General features: G+C 51.0%; 3 long non-coding RNA genes across 3 annotated transcripts; all 3 read right to left on the bottom strand.

Annotated features, from left to right (window-relative positions):
* Positions 1 to 3,976: 3,976 nt before the first annotated feature.
* Positions 3,977 to 5,496, bottom strand: LOC146693286 (uncharacterized). Its single transcript, XR_014923848.1, has 3 exons — positions 4,502 to 5,496; positions 4,227 to 4,404; positions 3,977 to 4,140 (listed from the first exon to the last, which is right to left on the bottom strand). It is a non-coding gene; the product is annotated as an uncharacterized LOC146693286 (long non-coding RNA).
* A 3,656-nt stretch (positions 5,497 to 9,152) lies between these two features.
* Positions 9,153 to 9,969, bottom strand: LOC146693285 (uncharacterized). Its single transcript, XR_014923947.1, has 3 exons — positions 9,678 to 9,969; positions 9,403 to 9,580; positions 9,153 to 9,316 (listed from the first exon to the last, which is right to left on the bottom strand). It is a non-coding gene; the product is annotated as an uncharacterized LOC146693285 (long non-coding RNA).
* Positions 9,970 to 14,850: 4,881 nt separating this feature from the next.
* Positions 14,851 to 15,540, bottom strand: LOC146693284 (uncharacterized). The gene is made up of 3 exons (XR_014923847.1): positions 15,376 to 15,540; positions 15,101 to 15,278; positions 14,851 to 15,014 (listed from the first exon to the last, which is right to left on the bottom strand). It is a non-coding gene; the product is annotated as an uncharacterized LOC146693284 (long non-coding RNA).
* Between the last annotated feature and the right edge of the window lie 1,231 nt (positions 15,541 to 16,771).

Here is a 16,771-nt window from a genome sequence, read left to right as displayed (position 1 = left end):
CTGAAGAGCTGCAAAAGTCATGCGAGTTACTCTTCAGTGGCCAGCAAAGCATGCGGTGACCCCTTCCTTCACCTCAAATGATTACCGCCAAGTCGCCTCGGGCCGAATGGGCGCGTGCTCTGAATTGCACTAATTCTTTTCAGCGCAGCGATGAAAATCTGCCTGCCTATTAACCCCCGCCCTGTATTTGAAGGACGCAGAGCTCGTCACCCGGGCCAGAAGGACGTCTTTTGGAAGGCCATCTTCGCAGTATGCAAAGAGCAAAGACCCAACATCGCCGGTGCAGACCCTTCATTGTGGACAATGATGCTGCTGGGGTTTTTTTCATTGAGAGGATTCTCACTTCCTGTTTGAAAGCTGCAAATTGCTGAAGAGCTGCAAAAGTCATGCGAGTTACTCTTCAGTGGCCAGCAAAGCATGCGGTGACCCCTTCCTTCACCTCAAATGATTACCGCCAAGTCGCCTCGGGCCGAATGGGCACGTGCTCTGAATTGCACTAATTCTTTTCAGCGCAGTGATGAAAATCTGCCTGCCTATTAACCCCCGCCCTGTATTTGAAGGACGCAGAGCTCGGCACCCGGGCCAGAAGGACGTCTTTTGGAAGGCCATCTTCGCAGTATGCAAAGAGCAAAGACCCAACATCGCCGGTGCAGACCCTTCATTGTGGACAATGATGCTGCTGGGGTTTTTTTCATTGAGAGGATTCTCACTTCCTGTTTGAAAGCTGCAAATTGCTGAAGAGCTGCAAAAGTCATGCGAGTTACTCTTCAGTGGCCAGCAAAGCATGCGGTGACCCCTTCCTTCACCTCAAATGATTACCGCCAAGTCGCCTCGGGCCGAATGGGCACGTGCTCTGAATTGCACTAATTCTTTTCAGCGCAGTGATGAAAATCTGCCTGCCTATTAACCCCCGCCCTGTATTTGAAGGACGCAGCGCTCGGCACCCGGGCCAGAAGGACGTCTTTTGGAAGGCCATCTTCGCAGTATTCAAAGAGCAAAGACCCAACATCGCCGGTGCAGACCCTTCATTGTGGACAATGATGCTGCTGGGGTTTTTTTCATTGAGAGGATTCTCACTTCCTGTTTGAAAGCTGCAAATTGCTGAAGAGCTGCAAAAGTCATGCGAGTTACTCTTCAGTGGCCAGCAAAGCATGCGGTGACCCCTTCCTTCACCTCAAATGATTACCGCCAAGTCGCCTCGGGCCGAATGGGCGCGTGCTCTGAATTGCACTAATTCTTTTCAGCGCAGCGATGAAAATCTGCCTGCCTATTAACCCCCGCCCTGTATTTGAAGGACGCAGAGCTCGTCACCCGGGCCAGAAGGACGTCTTTTGGAAGGCCATCTTCGCAGTATGCAAAGAGCAAAGACCCAACATCGTCGCTGCAGACCCTTCATTGTGGGCAGCTGTTCTCCACAGAACCAGCAAAGGTGTACTCTCAGTGGCAAGGCAACAATAAGAGAACAGCACCACCAAGGCTGGAGACGGAGCAATACTGGAAGAACATATGGGAGAAGGACGCAACCCATAACGGCAATGCTAAGTGGCTAGTGGATCTGAGGGCAGACCACAGCGACCTCCCTGAACAGGGTCCAGTAACCATCACAGTGGCAGATATGAAGAGTTGGACATCACCAGGGCCCTACATGGTTCACGCCTACTGGCTAAAGAAGCTGACTGCACTCCACGAGCGTCTGGCAGCACAAATGAACCAGCTGCTAGTTAACGAGAGACACCCGGAATGGCTAACCGAAGGTCAGACGGTCCTGATCCCCAAGGACCCCAAGAAGGGACCGGTCCCCTCCAACTACCGACCAATAACCTGCCTCAGTACTACATGGAAGCTCCTGTCAGGCATCATATCGGCTAAGATGAACAGGCACATGGGTCAATACATGAGTGGGACACAGAAAGGAATTGGCAAGAATACCAGAGGCGCAAAACACCAGCTACTGGTAGACAGAACAGTCAGCCGAGACTGCAAGACTAGACTGACCAACCTGTGCACTGCCTGGATTGATTACAAGAAGGCCTATGACTCAATGTCCCACAGCTGGATACTGGAATGCCTAGAATTGTACAAGATCAATGGGACCCTAAGAGCCTTCATCAGGAACTCAATGGGGATGTGGCGTACAACACTAGAGGCCAACTCCAAGCCCATAACACAAGTCACCATCAAGTGCGGGATCTACCAAGGAGATGCTCTGTCCCCACTGCTGTTCTGCATAGGCCTGAACCCCCTCAGTGAGATCATTAACACTAACACCACACTACCAGGCTATACAGCAATGACATTGGAATGTCGTTCGGACTGGAGAAGTGTAGTCGGATGGTAACAAAGAGAGGGAAGGTAGTCAGAACTGAGGGGATTGAACTACCAGAAGGCAACATTGCAGACATAGAGGACAGTTACAAGTACCTGGGGATCCCGCAGGCAAATGGGAACCATGAAGAGGCCGCTAGAAAGGCTGCAACCACCAAGTACCTGCAGAGGGTCAGGCAAGTCCTGAGGAGTCAGCTGAATGGTAAGAACAAGATCCGGGCCATCAACACGTACGCCCTGCCCGTGATCAGGTACCCTGCTGGGGTAATAGGCTGGCCAAAGGAGGAGATAGAAGCCACTGACATAAAGACAAGAAAGCTCCTTACCATGCATGGAGGGTTTCACCCCAAGTCCAGCACCCTGAGGCTGTACGCTAAGCGGAAGGAAGGGGGCCGGGGACTGGTGAGTGTCAGCACCACAGTCCAGGATGAGACAACGAACATCCAAGAATACATCGGGAAGATGGCCCCAACTGACCGAGTGCTCAGTGAATACCTCAGGCAGCAGAAACCCAAGAAAGAGGAGGGAGACGAGGAACCATCATGGAAGGACAGGCCCCTGCACGGTATGTACCATCGGCAGATAGAGGAGGTGGCTGATATCCAGAAATCCTACCAGTGGCTGGACAAAGCTGGACTGAAAGACAGCACAGAGGCACTAATCATGGCAGCACAAGAACAAGCTCTGAGTACAAGATCCATAGAGGCTGGGGTCTATCACACCAGGCAAGACCCCAGGTGCAGGCTGTGTAAAGATGCCCCAGAGACAATCCAGCACATAACAGCAGGGTGCAAGATGCTAGCAGGCAAGGCATACATGGAACGCCATAACCAAATGGCCGGCATAGTGTACAGTATAACCTGGAAGTCCCGAGGTCAAAATGGGAGATGCCCCCAAGGGTGGTGGAGAATGACCGAGCTAAGATCTTGTGGGACTTCCAGATACAGACGGACAAAATGGTGATGGCTAACCAACCGGACATAGTGGTGGTAGACAAACAGAAGAAGACAGCCGTAGTGATCGATGTAGCGGTTCCGAATGACAGCAATATCAGGAAGAAGGAACACGAGAAGCTGGAGAAATACCAAGGGCTCAGAGAAGAGCTCGAGAGGATGTGGAGGGTGAAGGTAATGGTGGTCCCCGTGGTAATCGGAGCACTAGGTGCGGTGACTCCCAAGCTCGGCGAGTGGCTCCAGCAGATCCCGGGAATAACATCGGAGATCTCTGTCCAGAAGAGCGCAGTCCTGGGAACAGCTAAGATACTGCGCAGGACCCTCAAGCTCCCAGGCCTCTGGTAGAGAACCCGAGCTTGAAGGATAAACCGCCCGCAGGGGCGTGCTGGGTGTTTTTATACATATACATATATATATATATATATATATATATACATATATATATATATACACATATATACATACATACACATATATATACATATATATATATATACACACACACATATATATATATATATATATATATATATATATATATATATATATATATATATATATATATATACACACACACATATACATATATCACTGACCTTCAGCGTGTTGTGTTTGTGGATATATGACTGACTGTTACGGCCGGGACCGTTTCAGACGAGTGACAGGACTCAAACGCAAGACGCCGAACAGCTCGTAAATATATTTTAAGAATAATGTTTAATGTGCACACAAAATATTCATAAACAAAAGGTGAGCGTAGACGTTAACTAAATAATGATCTGGTCCGGGTCAGAAAGGACAGCTATTCCGGGGATTGGACTGGAAAGCAAGTCACAAAAGGTCCAGGAAAAGGTCGGGGTCACTGTAACAGAATGCAAATGTTCAAACATAGATAAGGAGGCATATGAATATGTTGTTTGGCTTAAAATCCTCCTTCGTACTGCGTACTTGCCAACGGAGGTCGGAGATGACATAGAGGGGGAGTAATCCGGGTGTGTAAATCCAAAAACTCCTGGCGTGGAGGCAGAGAGGCAGGTAGGTAGTTTTGGTGGTAGCCTGAGGGACTGCCAGAAGGTCCAGCATCCAAGTAGAAGCTCTTCGCCAGGGGTTTAACAGTTAGGTGTAGCTGAAAAAGGGAGGCGCACAAAAAACAAACATACAGTGAAGCAAAGGTGATTCACAAAAAAACACGTAAGGAAATTATGGTGGTGGCCTGCACTGACTGATGTTTAGCAGAGAATCTGGCGAAGAGAGATTGAGAACGCTGGCCTTATGAGTCCCCCGGCTAATTACCCACAGATGTCAGCGATCAGCAAAAACACTGAGGCCCCTCCCAGGGGTGGAGACGCCGGCTCGGAGGGAGACACACTGGCACACACCCGGACCATGACAGTACCCCCCCCTCAAGGGACGCCACCCGGCGGCCGACCAGCACCTGCCCCACGACGTGACCTAAGAAAATCAGAAACCATCACAGAGTCAAGCATCAAAGAACGAGGAACCCAAGAACGCTCCTCCGGCCCATAACCCTCCCAGTCCACCAAAAACTTCAGCCCCCTACCCCGCCGCCGCACATCCAGAATGCGCCGGACAGAAAACGCAGGATGCCCGTCAATGAGCCGGGCGGGAGGCGGGGGCACCGGAGGCGGGCACAGACGACTAGACACCACCGGCTTCACCTGAGAAACGTGAAAGACCGGGTGAACCCGCAAGGCAGCAGGCAAACGGAGCTTGACAGCCGAAGGGCTGAGGACCCTGTCCACAGAATAGGGGCCGATGTAACGAGGAGACAACTTGCGGGAGGATGCCCTGAGAGGGATGCCCTGAGAGGGATGTCCTTCGCGGCGAGCCACACCTTTTGTCCCGGTGAGTAAACAGGCGCAGGAGACCGGCGACGGTCGGCACAGCGACGTTGGCGAGCCACAGCTCGCAACAGCGCCTCCCGCGTACGAGACCAGACCCGACGGCAGCGCTGTAGATGATGCTGGACCGAGGGGACAGCAAGATCAGCCTCCTCCACCGGAAACAGGGGCGGCTGATAACCCAAAGAGGCCTCAAACGGTGACAACCCAGTAGCAGACGAAACCAAGGAGTTGTGGGCATATTCCACCCACGGCAGATACGAGGCCCAAGTCGCAGGGTTATGACAGGTCACACAGCGGAGCGCGGCCTCCAGCTCCTGATTTAAACGTTCCGTCTGGCCGTTCGTCTGAGGATGGTAACCAGAGGTCAGACAAGGCCTGGCCCCCAAAGCAGCGCAAAAAGAACCCCAAACCTGGGACGAGAACTGCGGACCCCTGTCCGAAACTATTTCCACAGGAATGCCATGAAGCCGAAAAACATGGTCCAACAACAACGTAGACGTCTCAGCCGCAGTGGGCAACTTCTCCAAAGCGACGAAATGAGCAGCCTTAGAAAACCGATCCACGACCGAGAGAATAGTGGTCTTCCCAGCCGAAACCGGGAGTCCCGTAACAAAATCCAGGGCGATGTGGGACCAAGGGCGATGAGGCGTAGACAACGGCTGCAACAGCCCAGCAGGACGGTGAGTACGCGACTTACACCTGACACACACAGGGCACGCAGCCACATACTCCCGAACATCTTTATCCAGAGTGGCCCACCAAAAATGTCTCTTAACCATAGAAGTCGTCCTGCCCCTGCCCGGGTGACACGCAAACCTCGAAGCGTGCACCCATTCCAGTACCTTGGAGCGAGCAGCCGCGGGAACAAAACGCCGGTTAGGCGGTCCCGTGCCCGGATCCGGTTCCGTCCGGAGGCCCCGGTCGATGGCGTCCTCCACCTCCCAGGTAATAGCTCCCACCGTACAGCCGGCCGGAAGAATGGTGGAAAACTCCGCCGGACCCGTCTCAGAGTCAAACTGCCGAGAGAGGGCATCCGGTTTGGTGTTTCTGGAACCCGGGCGATAGGAAATGGAAAAGTTAAAACGTGCGAAAAACAGCGACCAACGAGCTTGACGTGCATTCAACCTCTTCGCACCGCGTAGGTACGTCAAGTTCTTATGATCCGTCCACACCAGGAACGGTAGCGCCGCGCCTTCCAGATGATGACGCCACTCCTCCAACGCCAACTTAACGGCAAGCAGCTCCCGGTCCCCCACATCATAGTTCCGTTCCGCTGGTGAAAGCCGCCGAGAGAAAAAGGCGCACGGCCGCAGCTTAGAGGAGGGGCCGGCACGTTGTGAAAGCACAGCCCCCACCCCCACATCAGAAGCATCCACCTCCACAATAAAAGCCTTAGACGGATCGGGTTGAGCGAGGATGGGCGCAGTAGAAAACAGATGTTTCAGCTCCGTGAATGCGCTGTCAGCTTCGGCGGACCAGCCGAACGGAAGCTTCGTAGAGGTAAGGCGTGTAAGCGGAGCCGCCACTAGACTGTAGTTCCTTATAAACCGACGATAGAAATTCGCAAATCCCAAAAACCCCTGGAGTTGCTTGCGAGTAGAAGGCACAGGCCAGTCAGTGACCGCCTTCACCTTAGCCGGATCCGTCTTCACCTGCCCCCCTGCCAAGATGTATCCCAGGAAAGAGACCGATGTCAAATGAAACTCACATTTCTCAGCCTTGGCATACAGTCTGTTTTCCAAGAGGCGTTGAAGGACAGCACGGACATGTGAATGATGCTCAGCCAAAGACTTAGAAAAAATAAGAATGTCATCTAAATAGACGAACACAAAACGGTCGAGGAAATCCCGCAGGACGTCATTTATTAGGGCCTGAAACACCGCTGGAGCGTTCGTTAAACCGAAAGGCATAACGAGATACTCGAAATGACCCAGGGGGGTGTTAAACGCGGTCTTCCACTCGTCTCCCTGACGGATTCGCACCAAATGATAAGCATTGCGAAGATCTAACTTAGTGAACACCGTGGCACCCTGTAGCGATTCAACAGCGGAGCTAATGAGTGGCAAGGGATACTTATTTTTAACAGTGACGTCATTCAAGCCCCTGAAATCAATACACGGCCGAAGAGACCCATCCTTCTTGTCTACAAAAAAACCCCCCGCCGCCACGGGGGACGAAGACGGACGGATTAACCCAGCCGCTAGTGAATCCCTAATATACTCCTCCATCGCAGCACGTTCAGGCCTAGAGATACTATATAACCGGCTCTTGGGCAGGGACGCTCCGGGGAGCAAATCAATCGCACAGTCATAAGGGCGATGGGGCGGTAGGGACTGCGCTTTGATCTTACTGAATACCTCCCGCAAATCATGATACTCAGGCGGCACCCCTGAGAGATCGGGGACATATTCGTCAGTCCCCGTAGCCTCCCCCGGGCCGGGAAAACGGGCGGAAGTCAGACAATTGGAGTGGCAAAAAGGGCTCCAGCTGACAACCCTTTGCCCCTCCCAATCCAAGTGCGGATTGTGTAAGCACAGCCAGGGATAACCCAAAGTGAGCGGAGTATCAGGTGAATCGAGGACAAAAAAGGTGAGTTTTTCCCTATGATTCCCCGAAGTGCACAGTGACACTGGACCAGTGCGAAAAGAAATTCTAGTGAAAACCTGGTTATTAATCGCTCTAACTGGAATGGGCGGCTCAAGGCGCACGAGCGGAACGCCTAATCGTTCAGCGAGATCGAGACTGATTAAATTCTGTTCAGAACCAGAATCTAATAAGGCTGTGCACGAATGAGTACTCTGTAGCATCTCCAAGGTGACAGGGAGTTGTAAACGGGGTTTCTGACCAGAATTCGAACCGCCCACCCGTATCCCCGATTCTACCGGCGGGCGACACCTTTTCCCTCCTTCGGGCATGCAGCAATCAAGTGTTCCAGCGAGCCACAGTAAAAACAGGCATGAGCCCGACGCCGCCGCTCCCTCTCCTCCGGTGTCAACCGTGACCGGCCAATCTGCATAGGCTCCGGCTCGGGATCAGTGACATAAGCCGAGGCGACAAACTCATGCGAGTCCACAGTCGGAGGCGGCGACGGTGACGTACCCGGAAACGAGCGCGGTAAACGGCGCTGGGATTTGTAGTTCCTGTCCCTCTCCCTGTCACGCAACCTGTTGTCAATGCGAAGGGAGAGGGACGCCAGTTCCTCAAAAGATTTTGGCTCATCACGGGAGGCAAGCTGGTCTTTCATACCCTCGTTCAATGCCCGGAAAAACACCCCACGCAGAGCGTCGTCAGGCCAACCGGTTTCGGCGGCAGCAGTACGAAAATCAATCAAAAAATCAGCAACCCTCTGACGGCCCTGGCGAAGATCCAGCAGCCTCTGCGCAGAACTACCCTCAGAAATGGGGTGCGCAAACGTTTTCTGGAATTCCCCCAAAAACACCTCATAAGAACAGGTTAACAAAGGATTCTTCGATAGATACGCCTCCGCCCATTTAAGTGCACGATTACGCAGTTTACCCACCAAATAAGATATCTTATTAGAATCCGCAACAAATGTGCGCGGAGAACGACCGAAAACAAGGTCAACCTGAAGCAAAAACCCGCTACAACTCCCTGGATCCCCTGAGAATGGTTCGGGCTCCGGGGACGTAGCATCACGGAAAGCTGATGTAGGTGGAGATGCAACGGCAACAGGTTGAGGCAGAGGAGCTGGTGTACCGGAGTCTTGGCCCGCGGGGCCCGAGGCGGAACCAGCAGCAGTAGAAATATCAGTTTGTAGAGCCTGGAGGGTCTCCAGTATTTTACTTTGACCATCTCTAAGAGTCTGCTGCTGGGCTAACAGGAACTGAATAGATTGTTCATGACTTCCTAATATCGCCCCCTGCCTCTGAATGGCTGACCGTTCCGCGTCTGCTGAGTCCATAACTGCTGGCCAGATTCTACTGTTACGGCCGGGACCGTTTCAGACGAGTGACAGGACTCAAACGCAAGACGCCGAACAGCTCGTAAATATATTTTAAGAATAATGTTTAATGTGCACACAAAATATTCATAAACAAAAGGTGAGCGTAGACGTTAACTAAATAATGATCTGGTCCGGGTCAGAAAGGACAGCTATTCCGGGGATTGGACTGGAAAGCAAGTCACAAAAGGTCCAGGAAAAGGTCGGGGTCACTGTAACAGAATGCAAATGTTCAAACATAGATAAGGAGGCATATGAATATGTTGTTTGGCTCAAAATCCTCCTTCGTACTGCGTACTTGCCAACGGAGGTCGGAGATGACATAGAGGGGGAGTAATCCGGGTGTGTAAATCCAAAAACTCCTGGCGTGGAGGCAGAGAGGCAGGTAGGTAGTTTTGGTGGTAGCCTGAGGGACTGCCAGAAGGTCCAGCATCCAAGTAGAAGCTCTTCGCCAGGGGTTTAACAGTTAGGTGTAGCTGAAAAAGGGAGGCGCACAAAAAACAAACATACAGTGAAGCAAAGGTGATTCACAAAAAAACACGTAAGGAAATTATGGTGGTGGCCTGCACTGACTGATGTTTAGCAGAGAATCTGGCGAAGAGAGATTGAGAACGCTGGCCTTATGAGTCCCCCGGCTAATTACCCACAGATGTCAGCGATCAGCAAAAACACTGAGGCCCCTCCCAGGGGTGGAGACGCCGGCTCGGAGGGAGACACACTGGCACACACCCGGACCATGACAGTACCCCCCCCTCAAGGGACGCCACCCGGCGGCCGACCAGCACCTGCCCCACGACGTGACCTAAGAAAATCAGAAACCATCACAGAGTCAAGCATCAAAGAACGAGGAACCCAAGAACGCTCCTCCGGCCCATGACCCTCCCAGTCCACCAAAAACTTCAGCCCCCTACCCCGCCGCCGCACATCCAGAATGCGCCGGACAGAAAACGCAGGATGCCCGTCAATGAGCCGGGCGGGAGGCGGGGGCACCGGAGGCGGGCACAGACGACTAGACACCACCGGCTTCACCTGAGAAACGTGAAAGACCGGGTGAACCCGCAAGGCAGCAGGCAAATGGAGCTTGACAGCCGAAGGGCTGAGGACCCTGTCCACAGAATAGGGGCCGATGTAACGAGGAGACAACTTGCGGGAGGATGCCCTGAGAGGGATGCCCTGAGAGGGATGTCCTTCGCGGCGAGCCACACCTTTTGTCCCGGTGAGTAAACAGGCGCAGGAGACCGGCGACGGTCGGCACAGCGACGTTGGCGAGCCACAGCTCGCAACAGCGCCTCCCGCGTACGAGACCAGACCCGACGGCAGCGCTGTAGATGATGCTGGACCGAGGGGACAGCAAGATCAGCCTCCTCCACCGGAAACAGGGGCGGCTGATAACCCAAAGAGGCCTCAAACGGTGACAACCCAGTAGCAGACGAAACCAAGGAGTTGTGGGCATATTCCACCCACGGCAGATACGAGGCCCAAGTCGCAGGGTTATGACAGGTCACACAGCGGAGCGCGGCCTCCAGCTCCTGATTTAAACGTTCCGTCTGGCCGTTCGTCTGAGGATGGTAACCAGAGGTCAGACAAGGCCTGGCCCCCAAAGCAGCGCAAAAAGAACCCCAAACCTGGGACGAGAACTGCGGACCCCTGTCCGAAACTATTTCCACAGGAATGCCATGAAGCCGAAAAACATGGTCCAACAACAACGTAGACGTCTCAGCCGCAGTGGGCAACTTCTCCAAAGCGACGAAATGAGCAGCCTTAGAAAACCGATCCACGACCGAGAGAATAGTGGTCTTCCCAGCCGAAACCGGGAGTCCCGTAACAAAATCCAGGGCGATGTGGGACCAAGGGCGATGAGGCGTAGACAACGGCTGCAACAGCCCAGCAGGACGGTGAGTACGCGACTTACACCTGACACACACAGGGCACGCAGCCACATACTCCCGAACATCTTTATCCAGAGTGGCCCACCAAAAATGTCTCTTAACCATAGAAGTCGTCCTGCCCCTGCCCGGGTGACACGCAAACCTCGAAGCGTGCACCCATTCCAGTACCTTGGAGCGAGCAGCCGCGGGAACAAAACGCCGGTTAGGCGGTCCCGTGCCCGGATCCGGTTCCGTCCGGAGGCCCCGGTCGATGGCGTCCTCCACCTCCCAGGTAATAGCTCCCACCGTACAGCCGGCCAGAAGAATGGTGGAAAACTCCGCCGGACCCGTCTCAGAGTCAAACTGCCGAGAGAGGGCATCCGGTTTGGTGTTTCTGGAACCCGGGCGATAGGAAATGGAAAAGTTAAAAACGTGCGAAAAACAGCGACCAACGAGCTTGACGTGCATTCAACCTCTTCGCACCGCGTAGGTACGTCAAGTTCTTATGATCCGTCCACACCAGGAACGGTAGCGCCGCGCCTTCCAGATGATGACGCCACTCCTCCAACGCCAACTTAACGGCAAGCAGCTCCCGGTCCCCCACATCATAGTTCCGTTCCGCTGGTGAAAGCCGCCGAGAGAAAAAGGCGCACGGCCGCAGCTTAGAGGAGGGGCCGGCACGTTGTGAAAGCACAGCCCCCACCCCCACATCAGAAGCATCCACCTCCACAATAAAAGCCTTAGACGGATCGGGTTGAGCGAGGATGGGCGCAGTAGAAAACAGATGTTTCAGCTCCGTGAATGCGCTGTCAGCTTCGGCGGACCAGCCGAACGGAAGCTTCGTAGAGGTAAGGCGTGTAAGCGGAGCCGCCACTAGACTGTAGTTCCTTATAAACCGACGATAGAAATTCGCAAATCCCAAAAACCCCTGGAGTTGCTTGCGAGTAGAAGGCACAGGCCAGTCAGTGACCGCCTTCACCTTAGCCGGATCCGTCTTCACCTGCCCCCCTGCCAAGATGTATCCCAGGAAAGAGACCGATGTCAAATGAAACTCACATTTCTCAGCCTTGGCATACAGTCTGTTTTCCAAGAGGCGTTGAAGGACAGCACGGACATGTGAATGATGCTCAGCCAAAGACTTAGAAAAAATAAGAATGTCATCTAAATAGACGAACACAAAACGGTCGAGGAAATCCCGCAGGACGTCATTTATTAGGGCCTGAAACACCGCTGGAGCGTTCGTTAAACCGAAAGGCATAACGAGATACTCGAAATGACCCAGGGGGGTGTTAAACGCGGTCTTCCACTCGTCTCCCTGACGGATTCGCACCAAATGATAAGCATTGCGAAGATCTAACTTAGTGAACACCGTGGCACCCTGTAGCGATTCAACAGCGGAGCTAATGAGTGGCAAGGGATACTTATTTTTAACAGTGACGTCATTCAAGCCCCTGAAATCAATACACGGCCGAAGAGACCCATCCTTCTTGTCTACAAAAAAACCCCCCGCCGCCACGGGGGACGAAGACGGACGGATTAACCCAGCCGCTAGTGAATCCCTAATATACTCCTCCATCGCAGCACGTTCAGGCCTAGAGATACTATATAACCGGCTCTTGGGCAGGGACGCTCCGGGGAGCAAATCAATCGCACAGTCATAAGGGCGATGGGGCGGTAGGGACTGCGCTTTGATCTTACTGAATACCTCCCGCAAATCATGATACTCAGGCGGCACCCCTGAGAGATCGGGGACATATTCGTCAGTCCCCGTAGCCTCCCCCGGGCCGGGAAAACGGGCGGAAGTCAGACAATTGGAGTGGCAAAAAGGGCTCCAGCTGACAACCCTTTGCCCCTCCCAATCCAAGTGCGGATTGTGTAAGCACAGCCAGGGATAACCCAAAGTGAGCGGAGTATCAGGTGAATCGAGGACAAAAAAGGTGAGTTTTTCCCTATGATTCCCCGAAGTGCACAGTGACACTGGACCAGTGCGAAAAGAAATTCTAGTGAAAACCTGGTTATTAATCGCTCTAACTGGAATGGGCGGCTCAAGGCGCACGAGCGGAACGCCTAATCGTTCAGCGAGATCGAGACTGATTAAATTCTGTTCAGAACCAGAATCTAATAAGGCTGTGCACGAAGCACTAGGTGCGGTGACTCCCAAGCTCGGCGAGTGGCTCCAGCAGATCCCGGGAATAACATCGGAGATCTCTGTCCAGAAGAGCGCAGTCCTGGGAACAGCTAAGATACTGCGCAGGACCCTCAAGCTCCCAGGCCTCTGGTAGAGAACCCGAGCTTGAAGGATAAACCGCCCGCAGGGGCGTGCTGGGTGTTTTTATACATATACATATATATATATATATATATATATATATATATATATATATATATATATATATATATATATATATATATACATATATATATATACACATATATACATACATACACATATATATACATATATATATATATACACATATATACATACATACACATATATATACATATATATATATATACACATATATATATATATACATAAAGACAAGAAAGCTCCTGACCATGCATGGAGGGTTTCACCCCAAGTCCAGCACCCTGAGGCTGTACGCTAAGCGGAAGGAAGGGGGCCGGGGACTGGTGAGTGTCAGCACCACAGTCCAGGATGAGACAAGGAACATCCAAGAATACATTGGGAAGATGGCCCCAACTGACCGAGTGCTCAGTGAATACCTCAGGCAGCAGAAACCCAAGAAAGAGGAGGGAGACGAGGAACCATCATGGAAGGACAGGCCCCTGCACGGTATGTACCACCGGCAGATAGAGGAGGTGGCTGATATCCAGAAATCCTACCAGTGGCTGGACAAAGCTGGACTGAAAGACAGCACAGAGGCACTAATCATGGCAGCACAAGAACAAGCTCTGAGTACAAGATCCATAGAGGCTGGGGTCTATCACACCAGGCAAGACCCCAGGTGCAGGCTGTGTAAAGATGCCCCAGAGACAATCCAGCACATAACAGCAGGGTGCAAGATGCTAGCAGGCAAGGCATACATGGAACGCCATAACCAAGTGGCCGGCATAGTGTACAGGAACATCTGTGCCGAGTATAACCTAGAAGTCCCGAGGTCAAAATGGGAGATGCCCCCAAGGGTGGTGGAGAATGACCGAGCTAAGATCCTGTGGGACTTCCAGATACAGACGGACAAAATGGTGGTGGCTAACCAACCGGACATAGTGGTGGTAGACAAACAGAAGAAGACGGCCGTAGTGATCGATGTAGCGGTTCCGAATGACAGCAATATCAGGAAGAAGGAACACGAGAAGCTGGAGAAATACCAAGGGCTCAGAGAAGAGCTCGAGAGGATGTGGAGGGTGAAGGTAACGGTGGTCCCCGTGGTAATCGGAGCACTAGGTGCGGTGACTCCCAAGCTAGGCGAGTGGCTCCAGCAGATCCCGGGAATAACATCGGAGATCTCTGTCCAGAAGAGCGCAGTCCTGGGAACAGCTAAGATACTGCGCAGGACCCTCAAGCTCCCAGGCCTCTGGTAGAGGACCCGAGCTTGAAGGATAAACCGCCCGCAGGGGCGTGCTGGGTGTTTTTATATATATATATATATATATATATATATATATATATATATATATATATATATATATATATATATATATATATATATACATATATATATATATATATATATATATATATACATATATATATATATATATATATATATATATATATATATACACACACATATACATATATCACTGACCTTCAGCGTGTTGTGTTTGTGGATATATGACTGACTGTTACGGCCGGGACCGTTTCAGACGAGTGACAGGACTCAAACGCAAGACGCCGAACAGCTCGTAAATATATTTTAAGAATAATGTTTAATGTGCACACAAAATATTCATAAACAAAAGGTGAGCGTAGACGTTAACTAAATAATGATCTGGTCCGGGTCAGAAAGGACAGCTATTCCGGGGATTGGACTGGAAAGCAAGTCACAAAAGGTCCAGGAAAAGGTCGGGGTCACTGTAACAGAATGCAAATGTTCAAACATAGATAAGGAGGCATATGAATATGTTGTTTGGCTTAAAATCCTCCTTCGTACTGCGTACTTGCCAACGGAGGTCGGAGATGACATAGAGGGGGAGTAATCCGGGTGTGTAAATCCAAAAACTCCTGGCGTGGAGGCAGAGAGGCAGGTAGGTAGTTTTGGTGGTAGCCTGAGGGACTGCCAGAAGGTCCAGCATCCAAGTAGAAGCTCTTCGCCAGGGGTTTAACAGTTAGGTGTAGCTGAAAAAGGGAGGCGCACAAAAAACAAACATACAGTGAAGCAAAGGTGATTCACAAAAAAACACGTAAGGAAATTATGGTGGTGGCCTGCACTGACTGATGTTTAGCAGAGAATCTGGCGAAGAGAGATTGAGAACGCTGGCCTTATGAGTCCCCCGGCTAATTACCCACAGATGTCAGCGATCAGCAAAAACACTGAGGCCCCTCCCAGGGGTGGAGACGCCGGCTCGGAGGGAGACACACTGGCACACACCCGGACCATGACACTGACTTTAATTATTAAACATTCGCACATAAATAAGTGACGTCATATTCAGTACTTTTGACAGTTCACTCTTCGGCCGCTCCATCTTATTAGGGAAATTCCATATACATAAATGTAAATTTCAAAACTCAACCCCATCATTTAATTTGTTTTTGATTGAAATTGAATATTACTTACACTCTCTTAAATTAACTTCCAATAAAAAAGGTTTATCATTGATTGAAATTCATTCAGAAATGTTTAACGAATGAGCTGTCACAACTTTCAAGTACAAAGTTGTTATGAAGTCTGTCACACTCCCCCCCCCTTTTTTTTCTTTTTTTATCCTTTATTTATTTATCCTTCTTATTTCATTACTCTTATTTGCCTTGTATGTACAAACTGAACTGGAATGACTGACTGTTCGCTTTATGATTTCAATAAAGTTTGGAAAAAAAAAAACCCTCTTCAGCTGCTCCCTTCTGCCGTATTTTGCGGAAAAATTATCCACACCCACCGCCACGCTATGAATTGTGGGATATATGGGACCACGAAGCGTGCACCGGACCACGCTTGATATTTGGGGAAATCGACGGCGCATTTGGAGTATGCATTTGAAGTACACTTCGAATTGGGACAGCCGTCGTCGCGTGGCGGTGACGTAACCGCACTTAAAATGCATACTTCAAGCGTGCAGTCTGTTAATTGGGACACAGCCGAAGACTGTCCCAATTCAAAGGCTGCTCGAAATGCGGCCCTCAAATGCGTCCTTAATTTCCTTGAATTTTAAGGATGGGTCGGTGTAGCCTTCATGGCCCAACATATCCCAGACTTCATAGTGCGGCGGTGGTGTGGATAATTTAAAAAACGGCAGAAGCGGAGCGGACAAAGAGTAAACTTTCAGAAGTAAGTACTGAATATTATGTCACTTATTTAAGCGCAAATGTTTTTATAATGAAGAACATTAAAACATTACTGTTGGCAACATGTCGGGAAAGTTATGTGACATTAGCGATGTTTGTACTAACTTGGTTTTAAAGCCTTTACTTCAAAATATTCACCGTTGAATAGCTGACTTTAATCTTACAGAGAATGTGATGATTTTATGCGTAATTAAAGTTAGTCATGTCAGTCAGCTGACGGTTCACTCCTTAAGCTGAAAGAAAGATGCTTTAATCACAGGAGTCACACATATGTCCACTGTACCATCTGGGAACTCTTCTTGTTTAGCACTCGTAATAACACAAAC

Source organism: Copadichromis virginalis, linkage group LG14 (assembly GCF_057382275.1).
Source record: "Copadichromis virginalis isolate Kocher_CV1m ecotype Utaka linkage group LG14, C_Virginalis_male_GT1.1, whole genome shotgun sequence".
Lineage (NCBI taxonomy): Eukaryota > Metazoa > Chordata > Actinopteri > Cichliformes > Cichlidae > Copadichromis > Copadichromis virginalis.
Note: the sequence above shows the minus strand (reverse complement) of the source record. Positions and strands in the feature narration are given on the sequence as shown.